At 43.3% G+C, this 13,071-nt stretch overlaps 1 protein-coding gene and 1 long non-coding RNA gene across 13 annotated transcripts in view; both read right to left on the bottom strand.

The window, feature by feature from the left end:
• The window catches only part of ZMIZ1 (zinc finger MIZ-type containing 1), a 386,929-nt gene that overhangs the window by 336,181 nt on the left and 37,677 nt on the right, over positions 1-13,071 (bottom strand). The gene's annotated exons all lie outside the window — the stretch shown is intronic.
• On the bottom strand, positions 3,175-4,270 carry LOC308478026. Its single transcript, XR_013986821.1, has 2 exons — positions 3,878-4,270; positions 3,175-3,392 (listed from the first exon to the last, which is right to left on the bottom strand). It is a non-coding gene; the product is annotated as an uncharacterized lncRNA (long non-coding RNA).

The following is a 13,071-nucleotide window of genomic DNA, read 5'->3' on the forward strand; positions in this document are numbered from 1 at the left end:
ACTGTGAAGAAAAGTTGCAACATGTGGGACTTTTTAGAGAAATTGTGATTAAGAGGTGACATGTTAGAAGTTTGTAAAATTATGCACGGCATAGGAATAGTGGACAAAGAAAAGCTTCTCTCCGTCTCTCATAACACTAGAACTCATCCAATGAAGCTGAGAGTTGGAAGGAAGTTTCGAGAAAGTACTTCTTCACGCAACACATAGTTGAACCACAGATTCAAAAGAGAATTAGACAACTCACAGAGCAGACTGTTATCAATGGCTACTAGCCATGATGGTCACGCTCTGCCTCCACAGTTGAGAGGCAGCAACGCTTCTGGATACAAGTCACTGGAAACCACAGTAGGGGAGAGGGTCTTGTGAAGCCACAAATTCTTAGCCCAAATTCTTTTCACCACTATTTCAAGAACAAGCATGAGTACAGTGGTACCTCAGGTTACATATGCTTCAGGTTACATACACTTCAGGTTACAGACTCCGCTAACCCAGAAATAGTGCTTCAGGTTAAGAACTTTGCTTCAGGATGAGAACAGAAATTGTGCTCCGGCGGCGCAGCAGCAGCGGGAGGCCCCATTAGCTAAAGTGGTGCTTCAGGTTAAGAACAGTTTCAGGTTAAGAACGGACCTCCGGAACGAATTAAGTACTTAACCCGAGGTACCACTGTATTGGTAGAAATGCAAGCACATCTCTGTAATGAAGTATCACTATTCTTCAGGCACACCACAGTTCAAGCGATTTTGAACTGGTTCCCACTTGGACAAAGTAAACTGGAAGGGAAGAGTAGTGTTGTTTACTTATTTGCCTTGAAGGGCAGTATTTACACAGCACTGTTGATCTGTGAATGGGAGGGAAGTTAAGACATACTCAAAGTTGCATCACATTCTGATATATAATGATTGCAGAGCTGTCCAGAGAGAGAGACAGAGAGAGTTTTCCAGCAGAAGACTACAGAGTTCAGCTAGTAGCTCTGAAGCAACAAATTTGAAGCAACTTCTGCTCCCTCTTATTGTGGCTGTTGCCCTTTGCACCCATGGGACCTCAGTAACTGTTTCTTATTGAAAAATTGAGGAGGCAACAACCTAGTTTTTCAAAATGAGCATGTGACTAAGCAGCCGGGATGCCAACCATATTGAAGGGTATGGAAAGTTCAGCCAGTTTGACACTCTACCATGTGCAAAGAAAGAGAGCATACATATATTCACAGCTCTCTACTGATGTTATACTGCTCACAGACACTGAAAAACTTTCCTCCCCAGTCCCTAAAAAAAGAGAAAGGAAAAGAAAAAGAGCTCAGCTTAGGAACTTATTTCTAGTTTTGTAGCCATCACTTTTTAGTGGCAACTGATCACACCAATCACTCAACTGGGTTTGCTTGGCAGCTTGGGCAAATATTCTGTGAAACCTTCAGAAGGCTGTCCTCCAAACCGTCGAGCATCTTCATCTCAAACTTTTACAAGCTGATTAGGTTTTTAAAAACGTCAAAGCACTGCCTAGCAAAGTAGAAAATTCTCAACCCATTTCAATCTAGACTGGAAGTGCCCAATACAAGCAAATCTTGTCTAGAAACAGGAGTAGAGGCTTCAGGAAGAAGCAGAAAACCAAGGTGTAAGAAGTCATGCAGTTGGCAGAAGACAATGCTACCACCAAGTCCATTGCATTTTCTGCTGCAAGGAGGGGCACCCATATGCAAAGGTCAGAGGGGGCAGGGTTTCTGTTGAGGCAGGTGATTAGCTGTGGGAGGAGCTTATCAGAGCTTGCAGGGCAGCAGTTGAAGAAGGAGCAAAAAGGGTTTTCTTGTGTGTGTGTGTTTCTTTGTGGCTGGTTAGCTGCTCTCCCTGTGCAAAGGTCAGAGGGGGCAGGGTTTCTGTTGAGGCAGGTGATTAGCTGTGGGAGGAGCTTATCAGAGCTTGCAGGGCAGCAGTTGAAGAAGGAGCAAAAAAGGGTTTTCTTGTGTGTGTGTGTGTGTGTGTGTGTGTGTGTGTTTCTTTGTGGCTGATTAGCTGCTCTCCCTGTGCAAAGGTCAGAGGGGGCAGGGTTTCTGTTGAGGCAGGTGATTAGCTGTGGGAGGAGCTTATCAGAGCTTGCAGGGCAGCGGGGCGCGCAGTTTGATCCATCTTTTAGATTTAGGGGAGCTAGTCTCAAACGTTTGTTGGGGGAGACCTAGGGTTTTTTTGGGGGGGGGAGTTATTTGTCCTGTCTTCACGCTTTTTATGATGGAGGACCGCTGTAGCCACCCCCAACGACACGTTCTCAAGATGGAGGGGGAGGGAACAGCTGCAGTCGCCTGCGGTTCCTGCGCAATATTTGCCATCTTGCCAAAGGTTGCAGGCAGCTTTACCTGCAGCAATTGCATGTTGATTGCCCTCTTAAAAGACAAAGTCCAGCAACTGGAGGAACGTGTAGCTACGCTCCAAAGAATTAGAGAGCTGGAGCTCTTCTTGGAAGCAACAGAGCACACCATCTCCACCAAGGAGGAGACAGGGGACTCGCCTGAGAAGGAGGCTAGTTCACCAACACAGGAGCCAGATATATGGAGAAACGTGACTCAAAGAAGTAGGAGGCCCAGGGTTTGCTCTGATTGTTTAGAAATACACAATCGCTTTGAGGTCCTCTCCCCTAGCATGGAAGACGAAGAGCAGACTCCATTTGAGGATCTCTCCCTCATTACAGTCAATCAGATATATGAAGACGAGCAGCAAAGTCAGTCCTCAGGGAATGTGCAGGTGACCTTGGAATGGACAGCTCACGGAAGAACCCCGACCAAACCTAAGAGGAGGCGTGTAGTGGTGATAGGGGATTCCCTACTGAGGGGAACAGAAGCAGTGATCTGTGGGCCTGACAAGATGTCTCGGGAAGTGTGCTGCCTCCCCGGGGCTAAGATCCAAGATGTAACTGAACGACTGCAAGGAATCATAAAACCCACTGACAACTACCCCTTCCTCTTGGTTCATGTGGGAACCAATGACACTGCAAGCAATAGCCTCCAGAAGATCAAAAGAGACTACGAGGCTCTGGGCAGGAAATTGAAGCAATTAAATGCACAAATTGTCATCTCATCTGTCCTCCCAGTTGAACGACGTGGCCCAGGGAGAGAGGGAAAAATAGTGGAAGTGAACAGCTGGCTTCGCAAATGGTGTAAACAGGAATGGTTTGGATTCTTAGATCACGGACTGCAGTTTCTTGAAGATGGACTTCTGGCAAGCGATGGGCTGCACTTCACAACGGTTGGGAGAAATGTTTTTGCCAAAAATCTCAGAAACCTCATCAGGAGGGCTTTAAACTGACTAATGTGGGGGAGGGAGACAGTGCTCCTGAAGGTAGGAGTCTATCAATTGATGAAGATGATCATCCAAATGTCATAGACCAAATGGAGCAAACAGCACACAGACCTAGTGGTGGGAGGAAAAAATCCTTAAATAAGAGACACGGGGGAATGATTAATGGACTTCAATGTCTGTACACTAATGCGCAAAGCATGGGAAATAAACAAGATGAGCTTGAGCTCTTGGTACAGCAAACTAAATATGACATAATAGGCATCACTGAAACCTGGTGGGATAAGTCCCACGATTGGAATGTAACAATGGAGGGATACAATCTATTTCAGAGAAACAGACCAGACAAGAAAGGAGGAGGAGTGGCGTTATATGTCAGGGATGTGTATACCTGTGAAGAGATCCAAGATTTAGAACCTCAAAGCCAAAGTGAGAGCATTTGGGTAAAAATTAAGGGAGAGAAGAATAACAGTGACCTCATTGTGGGAGTTTACTATAGATCCCCAAGCCAAACGGAGGACATAGATGATGCCTTCATGGAACAGATAGCCAAGCATGCAAAAGGAAGGGAGATAGTAGTAATGGGGGACTTCAATTACCCGGATATTTGTTGGATGTCAAACTCAGCCAAGAGCATAAGGTCAAACAGATTCCTCACTGGCCTTGCAGACAACTTCATTGTCCAGAAAGTGGGAGAAGCAACAAGAGGAACAGCCATTTTAGATCTGGTCCTAACCAATGTTGATGACCTGGTTAGTGGGGTAGAAGTGGAAGGATCATTAGGCGCGAGTGATCATGCTCTTCTGAAGTTTACTATACAGCGGAAAGGAGCAGCCAAGCATACTAGGACTCAATTTCTTGACTTTAAGAAAGCCGACTTCATAAAACTTAGGGAAGTGCTGGGTGAGATCCCATGGACAGTAATGCTAAAAGGAAAGGGAGTTCATGATGGCTGGGAGTTTGTTAAGAGGGAGATAGTAAAAGGACAACGTCAGGCAATACCAATGAGACGGAAACATGGAAGGTGCCTAAAGAAGCCAGGGTGGCTATCTAAAGAACTTTTAACTGAGTTAAGATTAAAAAAGGATGTGTACAAAAAATGGAAAAGGGGGGAAACCACCAAAGAGGAATTCAAACAAATAGGCAGCACGTGTAGACACAAAGTCAGAAAAGCTAAAGCACAGAATGAACTCAGGCTTGCTAGAAAGGTTAAAAGCAACAAAAAAGGCGTTTATGGGTATGTTCGTAGCAAAAGGAAGAACAAAGAAACAGTGGGGTCACTCAGAGGAGAAGATGGTGAAATGCAAACAGGGGACACAGAAAGGGCTGAACTCCTCAATGCCTTCTTTGCCTCAGTCTTCTCCGATAAAGAAAACAATGCCCGACCTGAAGAATTTGGAGCAAATGATTCAGCAAAGGAAACACAGCCCAGAATAACTAAGGAGATAGTACAAGAATACTTGGCTAGTTTAGATGTATTCAAGTCTCCAGGGCCAGATGAACTGCATCCAAGAGTATTAAAAGAACTGGCAGATGTGATCTCAGAACCACTGGCAGTCATCTTTGAGAATTCCTGGAGAACAGGCGAAGTCCCGGCAGACTGGAGGAGGGCAAATGTTGTCCCTATTTTCAAAAAGGGGAAAAGAGAGGACCCAAATAATTACCGCCCAGTCAGTCTGACATCAATACCAGGGAAGATTCTGGAGCAGATCATTAAGCAAACAGTCTGTGAGCACCTAGAAAGGAATGCTGTGATCACCAATAGTCAGCATGGATTTCTGAAAAATAAGTCATGTCAGACTAACCTGATCTCGTTTTTTGGCAGAATTACAAGCCTGGTAGATGAAGGGAACGCAGTGGATGTAGCCTACCTTGATTTCAGCAAGGCATTTGACAAGGTGCCCCATGATATTCTTGTAAAGAAGCTGGTAAAATGCGGTCTTGACTATGCTACCACTCAGTGGATTTGTAACTGGCTGACTGACCGAACCCAAAGGGTGCTCATCAATGGTTCCTCTTCATCCTGGAGAAGAGTGACTAGTGGGGTGCCACAGGGTTCTGTCTTGGGCCCGGTCTTATTCAACATCTTTATCAACGACTTGGATGATGGACTCAAGGGCATCCTGATCAAATTTGCAGATGACACCAAACTGGGAGGGGTGGCTAACACCCCAGAGGACAGGATCACACTTCAAAACGACCTTGACAGATTAGAGAACTGGGCCAAAAGAAACAAGATGAATTTTAACAGGGAGAAATGTAAAGTATTGCACTTGGGCAAAAAAAAATGAGAGGCACAAATACAAGATGGGGGACACCTGGCTTGAGAGCAGTACATGTGAAAAGGATCTAGGAGTCTTGGTTGACCACAAACTTGACATGAGCCAACAGCGTGACGCGGCAGCTAAAAAAGCCAATGCAATTCTGGGCCTCATCAATAGGAGTATAGCATCTAGATCAAGGGAAGTAATAGTGCCACTGTATTCTGCTCTGGTCAGACCTCACCTGGAGTACTGTGTCCAGTTCTGGGCACCACAGTTCAAGAAGGACACTGACAAACTGGAACGTGTCCAGAGGAGGGCAACCAAAATGGTCAAAGGTCTGGAAACGATGCCTTATGAGGAACGGCTAAGGGAGCTGGGCATGTTTAGCCTGGAGAAGAGGAGGTTAAGGGGTGATATGATAGCCATGTTCAAATATATAAAAGGATGTCACATAGAGGAGGGAGAAAGGTTGTTTTCTGCTGCTCCAGAGAAGTGGACACGGAGCAGTGGATCCAAACTACAAGAAAGAAGATTCCACCTAAACATTAGGAAGAACTTCCTGACAGTAAGAGCTGTTCGACAGTGGAATTTGCTGCCAAGGAGTGTGGTGGAGTCTCCTTCTTTGGAGGTCTTTAAGCAGTGGTCTCTTCCAACTCTATGATTCTATGATTCTATATTTTCCGGCACTGTATACTGTAAAGCTTCAGGGAAAGGATTGGAGACCCCTAGAAAACAGTTACTTTTGGAATCAGCTTGCTTGTCTCTGTTCTTTACTACTCTGACATATTATTACTGTACTTTTAATGCTCTTTTATAATGGGTTAATTAACATTTTTTAAAGTAGGGGTTACTTGTCAAATGCCTGATTTGTTATTAAATTATAGAGCGAATGGACAGAACAACAGCTCAACAAAAAGACTAGACCAGGGCAATCCCACAGACCATAGCTACCTGGCTATGTATTCCATCCAGCCGGTAAATGAGCTGTGTTCCAACATAACCTGCCTTATCAGTATTTGCTCTTAGCAAACCGGCTCTATTTATTTTTCCTTAAACCTCCAGATAGTTGTCCCACTTTCCATCCATTTATGCCCTCCTGACCTAACCTTGCAAAAAAGGCTGTCATTTGATCTTTACAATAACTAACAAGCAAGTGCTAAACTTGGCCACAGGAAACATATATTCCCCATCCAATTTCAACCGGTGGTACTTGTGTTCTTCTGTGACACCGTCATCTCTAAATTGGGTTAGGTGGTGCACACTTGGATGGGACCCTCCATTGTATCACTTCCATGGCTATCAGTGCTGTGCGATTGCATCCTGATGCACACTCTTCTGCTGCAATTGTAGAATTTGACTGGCACCCAAAATTTGCCAGTTTACTCTGATATTTGTTTTGTCCTCATTGAGTTCACCCTTCATCCTAGCCAACTCCACAGAAAGCTGCCATACCATAAGCTGACTTCTTGGTGGAAAACATAAATTTTATAAATGAAATACCTTTCTGTCTTTCCACAGATGCTGAAAACAAAATATGAAAAGGAATAGTCAATTTGGAAGAAGAAGAAAATATTTTACTAAAAATAGAAACCAACAAAACTAAACTTGTAGATGATGATGATGATAAAGCTGAAAAGAAGTTAAGCAAAACAATGTAAAAAAGCAACCAATTAAATGGTTTTAGAAAACAAGTTTGCACCATCTAGTGAAAGGTAAGCGATTATGAGACCTACTTGTCTTTTTTACTGAGGCAGCTCTACAAAGCAGAATATTCTCCTCTGTACACTGTTAGATCTTATATCTACACACATGCTTGCTATTAAACTATACTGCAAATAATCAGTGATGTCAGTTTTCTGGGGAAATAATTGCAAAACTTATCATGCAGATTACAGTAATTTGCATCAGAAAAACTCCACATTGCACTGGAAAATTTTCTGGAGTGCGGGGCTAGCCAATGTGGTAGATCAAACAGGTAGATCATCTGTGGTAGATCCCTGGTAGATCACGGGCTCCCCCCAAAGAAGCTCAAGAACAGGGGTCAGCAACCTTTTTCAGCCGTGGGCCGGTCCACCGTCCCTCAGACCTTGTGGGGGCCCAGACTATATTTTCTTTGGGGGGGGGGGTGAACGAATTCCTATACCCCACAAATAGCCCAGAGATGCATTTTAAATAAAAGGACACATTCTACTCATGTAAAAACAAGCCGATTCCCGGACTGTCTGTGGGCCAGATTGAGAAGACGATTGGGCCACATCTGGCCCACGGGCCTTAGGTTGCCTCCCCCTGCTCAAGAACTTTGGCTCCCCTAAGAAAAGCTCAGTATTTTTGCCCTGCACCCCCACAAGGGGGTAGATCACTGCCAGTTTTGAACTCAGAGTAGATTGCAGTCTCTTGGGAATGGGCTACCCCTGTTCCAACTCCCAGCAATGTAGGAATCTTTTGGCCCAATGTGGGGCTTGAACCTGTTATGAGAATTGTAAGGTCTAAGATATAAAATAAATGTTCATAAATGTACCAGGCAAACATATACATAAGTATATAAACTATGTGTCTGAAATAGTACAGGAGAACAGTCATCACCATCCTGCCTTAAGGGCACATTTGTATATGAATAGGGTGAGCCTGTAGGAATTAAGTACCCGTATTTTTCACTCTATAAGATGCACCAGACCACAAGACGCACATAGTTTTTGGAGGAGGAAAACAAGAAAAAAAATATTCTGAATCTCGGAAGCCAGAACAGCAAGAGGGATCGCTGAGCAGTGAAAGCAGCAATCCCTCTTGCTGTTCTGGCTTCTGGGATAGCTGCGCAGCCTGCATTCGCTCCATAAGACGCACACACATTTTCCCTTACTTTTTAGGAGGGAAAAAGTGAGTCTTATAGAGCAAAAAATACAGTATTTATCATCACAAAATAATGGCCAGGCTGTCCAGGTAAACCCATTAACAGCCAGGTAAACCTATCAACAGGTTTCCTGCCAGACCGCCTCCTCTGCTGTAGACCGCCCCTTCTGTGATAAATGTATGATGTATTAAGGGGTGGTCTTGAGCTACAGGGGGGCAATTTCAAAAGTCTATACAGTATAAGGGCTTGCACACCATTGTTCTGGGTTCCTCCTCCCTCCTGCGTGAGGGGGTGTGTGAGCACCCTGTTGCAACAGTTTAATAAAGATCAGGAATACCAGCTGCTTTGCTTCTCAATATTCTCTGGTTGACCTCTGTTATTTTCTCCTACCGACAGGGAACCTACATAGTAACTCTATACGGGCTCTTGGGTACCCCATAAAGGGAAAAGGAGCAGTATTTTCTTATAACAAACCCAAGACCCTGAGATTAACAGTCTCATGCTCTACTGACTGTGCTCTCCTGCGGGCTTGTATATAGCAAACCTAGCCAAAAACTTTGGAACTGCCAAGCTTGCCCAATACTGTATTTGCAATTGGCATCCATTCATTGTTACTACTTATGAAAAGGGGGGGGGGGGAATCCACGGAAAAAGTAAGTGGTTCACCGATGTCACTGCAACTTACTTACTGAGAAAAAACTACCCTTTGCTATTCTTTTATCACAAGGAGTTCAAAACACAGCAGTGTTTACACTGTACACAAAAGCTTATACAAATTCTGTGCCAAGGTAATTCAGACAAATTCTGCAGTTCAAGACTGTATGCATGCTATCTTACCATGTTAGTGTTTTATTTAATTTCCTAGTTACTGGAAGAGGCAGGGAGCTGTGCTCTACTCCCTGAAGCTCTGCTCCCAATAACTAGAAGTTTTGTTCAGTCACCTGTTTGGCTTCTGAGATCACCTGCACAGTGTGGCGTAGTGGTTAAAAGCGGTAGTCTCGTAATCTGGGGAACCGGGTTCACGTCTCCGCTCCTCCACATGCAGCTGCTGGGTGACCTTGGGCTAGTCACACTTCTCTGAAGTCTCTCAGCCCCACTCACCTCACACAGTGTTTGTTGTGGGGGAGGAAGGGAAAGGAGAATGTTAGCCGCTTTGAAACTCCTTCAGGTAGTGATAAAGCGGGATATCAAATCCAAACTCTTCTTCTTTTTCTTAAACATCTACCTGCAGTCAAAAGGACTAGAAGATTGCTTTGAAAGAAAAGGAAAACAGTTTCAAGAAACCGATTCCTCTGCCCATATGGTGTTCTTTTCTCCCTCATTTTTGGGCACACCTGTGGTACATTCACATCCCTGTTAAAGGCTTTGAACAGTGCAGGTGATAGATAACGCTACCTCCAACTCAGTTTATGAGGGCTGCCTTTCCTAAACACGGATACACAACAACCACTGCTAATTTTGAAATGAAAAAAACTCTCCTGTGGGGAAATTTGAGCAGCCCATTGGAAACACAAACAGCAGCTCTTCGTTTTAAAATCATATTCCCAGTGCTAAGCATTTAAAAAGCTCAGTTAGCACTGCAGCCACCCAGAGAAAACGGCAAGGAAGGCCACAAGTGTAGTGAGCACAAGACACAGAAGCGACAGAAATTGATAAAACCTTCATCACATGCCTGACACCCCATATATCAAAGCCCTAAATCTCATTCTCTGCTTGCCTCCAATTTCCATCAAAGCCTGCCAGCTGCACATTTATTGAGAAGTTTGTGGTCTGACAGCCACTGTATTACCAACATTAATGATGCATCAGTCTCTAGAATTACTGGGGAAACAGTCCAATTGATTTTATTATTATACACAGTTCCTCGCATTTCATTTTCTGGCGGCTTCCTACCACAATTTTTAGCAATAACCAAAACAGTTAAATAGCCAACATGCAATACATCAGGGCTCAAATTTGGTTACATTGTATTATTTCACTCCCTCATTTCTCAGCATGAAATCACAGGCCCATCCAGGCACCCCTGGGTTGGCGATGAGTTATTGGCCTACCACTGATTTACTTACATACTGCAGTGCAATAAAACAGAGCATGCTGATAGTTACTCTTCCAGTCTGGAGGTCCAAAATGGAACCTGTAGCTGTGAAACAGAGTTTCACAGAGTACTTGAAAACAGAGGTGGCCAAATATTTTGGGTCAAGACCCCTCAAACATTCAGAGGCCCCACAGAGGTCATCCAATCTCCTACAACAAAACCATAGTCCACTGATATTAGTAACCCACTAGTTTTAATAGCCTGCCCTACAAGTTTTTTACTGGCTCATATAACCTGCTAGAGGAGTAACAGAATTAGTGGCATACAGAGAGAGGGGGGGGGATGGGTGCCTAGCTAGGGATTCAAACCGAAGCCATTTTAGTTAGTTGTTAGCCAGTTGGCTAACAAATCCTGGATAAGAAAGGACTTGGTTAGTGTTAACCACAAGGTCACTGCCAACATATATTTTAAACACAATTAAAGGTGAGAGGGAGAATTTTATGAGAAGTGTGTGAACTTGTGGTCCACCTCTTAGCTGCGGTTCAAAGGTTAAAGCCATCAGATGTACACTATTCAGAGTCAGTTGACTATGCAATTCTCAAAAACTGTTTTAGAGTACAGATTGATGCAAATTATATGATTCAACTAGGTCAGACAATTTAGTTTTTATTATTGCTGTAGATCTGAACAGCAGTTTCAGTAAAACCAAGTTAATAGAATTAGTGCAATGGGTATTATTTTTAAAGAAAAATGTGGCGAGTGGTTTTAGAAGCTGAATCATATGCAAATACAACATTTCCCTACAGATTTTTCTCCCCCAGTCACAGAAGTGCTAATCACGGCCTCTAGAAGGTAATGTGGGATGAGGGGATCTATTTCATCTCTTGTTTGTTCGATTTAACGGATGTGCTCTTAACTTCTTGGTTGTAAACTGCATCGTTATCGGTCAAGCAGGAAGTACAGATCTTGTTTCTTGTAAAAGCAAGCCAGTATAAATTACAAATGGTAAGAGGTTGCTCTGTGTGGCTTGAAATAAGAACTCACCCTGTAGCATGTATAAGGGAATGGAAGGAAGAGGGACAATAAGGCAGTAGTTGTCTTTAATAATAATGCTTCAGAGGTATGGCGGGATCCTGAAAGATTTCCCCTCCTCCCACAATTAAGCTTTCTCTTCTACAAATCACCAAAGTACGACTCAGGAGTATCAAGTCCCCGTTTTAAATTGAGTTTCATTTGGTACCCCTCGAGATCTTTTTTAAAAGTGGTATTGCCAAGACAACAATTAGGCCTGTGTGTGATTTGAACTGATGTGAGTCTAGAGACTATGAGTGTTAACAGCAAGTTGGATACAGTAGTTTCTAATCTCACTTTTGCCACAAACCCAGCTGATGATCTCAAACAGAGCACTCCCACATCTGCAATAAAGGATGATAGTTCTAGTCTCCCTTACATGGTTGTTGTACAGACTGAGATAATGTATGTGATATGCTTTGAACACTTTAGAGTGCTATACACAATCCATATAAAATACTACACCGTCCTCTGTAAAATCCTACATAGTCCTTAAAAACTGTGCAGGAACCCAACGCTCACTCTAGGGATACTCAGAGAAATTTCTGTCGCATTTGGCCTTCACCCTGCCCCATGAGATCAAGGCTGCACATGCAATTATTCAATTTTATCCTCAAAATAGTATGGAGAGAAACAGCCTCACATCATATTGATGGGAACACAGAACTCCCCAGTCCAACACTTCTATTTACTGAACCACCACTTGCTTTGAGTGTGGTCAAAGGAAAAGAAATGTGGAAATGTGTAATGTGATGCTGGCAATTCATACTACAGTTAGAAGCAGGAAAAAAGATCAGATGAATTATTATGACTAAGGGTACATCCGCACTTTCATTTGTCTCATGGTTTCAAAGTCATGGGTCCAAGAGGGTTGCTTTTTTTATGGTCCTGCCACTTGATCAAATTGCAATCCATAGAAAATTTGAATGATGTTTGTTACGATTCAGCAGAAAAAAAGCAGATTTTCCCAGTGAAAATCCTCTTGAACCCATGACTCAAAATCACTTAGAATTACAGGACAAATGAAAGTGTGCATGGGCCCTAAATTTATATTCCTTGTCTCCCAGAGGATTTTGGGAAAGGAGCTGTTTTCAGGAGAATGCCCACCGAAAACATAACATGCATTTCCATTCTGGAATCTACACTCTCCACCCTCTTCCAGCAGCTGTCCATATTTTTGAACAATATTCACTACTCTTAACAAATAAACATTATTATGAGTATGGCAGGGTCATTTAGGATAAATATTCAGTTCAGGACAATGTAATCTCACATCCCAAATCACGATGAGACAATTTCAATATGAAATTTGCAATAAATACATGACAAACCAGTCAATTGTCCCAGTCCATCTTGGACATTTGCAACATCTAACAGCTGCCCATTGTCCAATCTAGTGGTACCAATTCTTAGGCACTACAAATCCTTCTGATGTGAGGTCTTCTCCTGTCGATCAAACACTAGCTGGAGTAAATTGATAAAAATCACCCTAAGTCAAATATTTTATCTCTCCTGTACAGCTGGAGTGGTGTTAGCCAGTCACATTATTGTTTTGGATTTTTCTTAAACGGGAAA

This window comes from Podarcis pityusensis, assembly GCF_964106645.2.
Source record: "Podarcis pityusensis genome assembly, chromosome: 5".
In the NCBI taxonomy this organism is placed as follows: Eukaryota; Metazoa; Chordata; class Lepidosauria; order Squamata; family Lacertidae; genus Podarcis; species Podarcis pityusensis.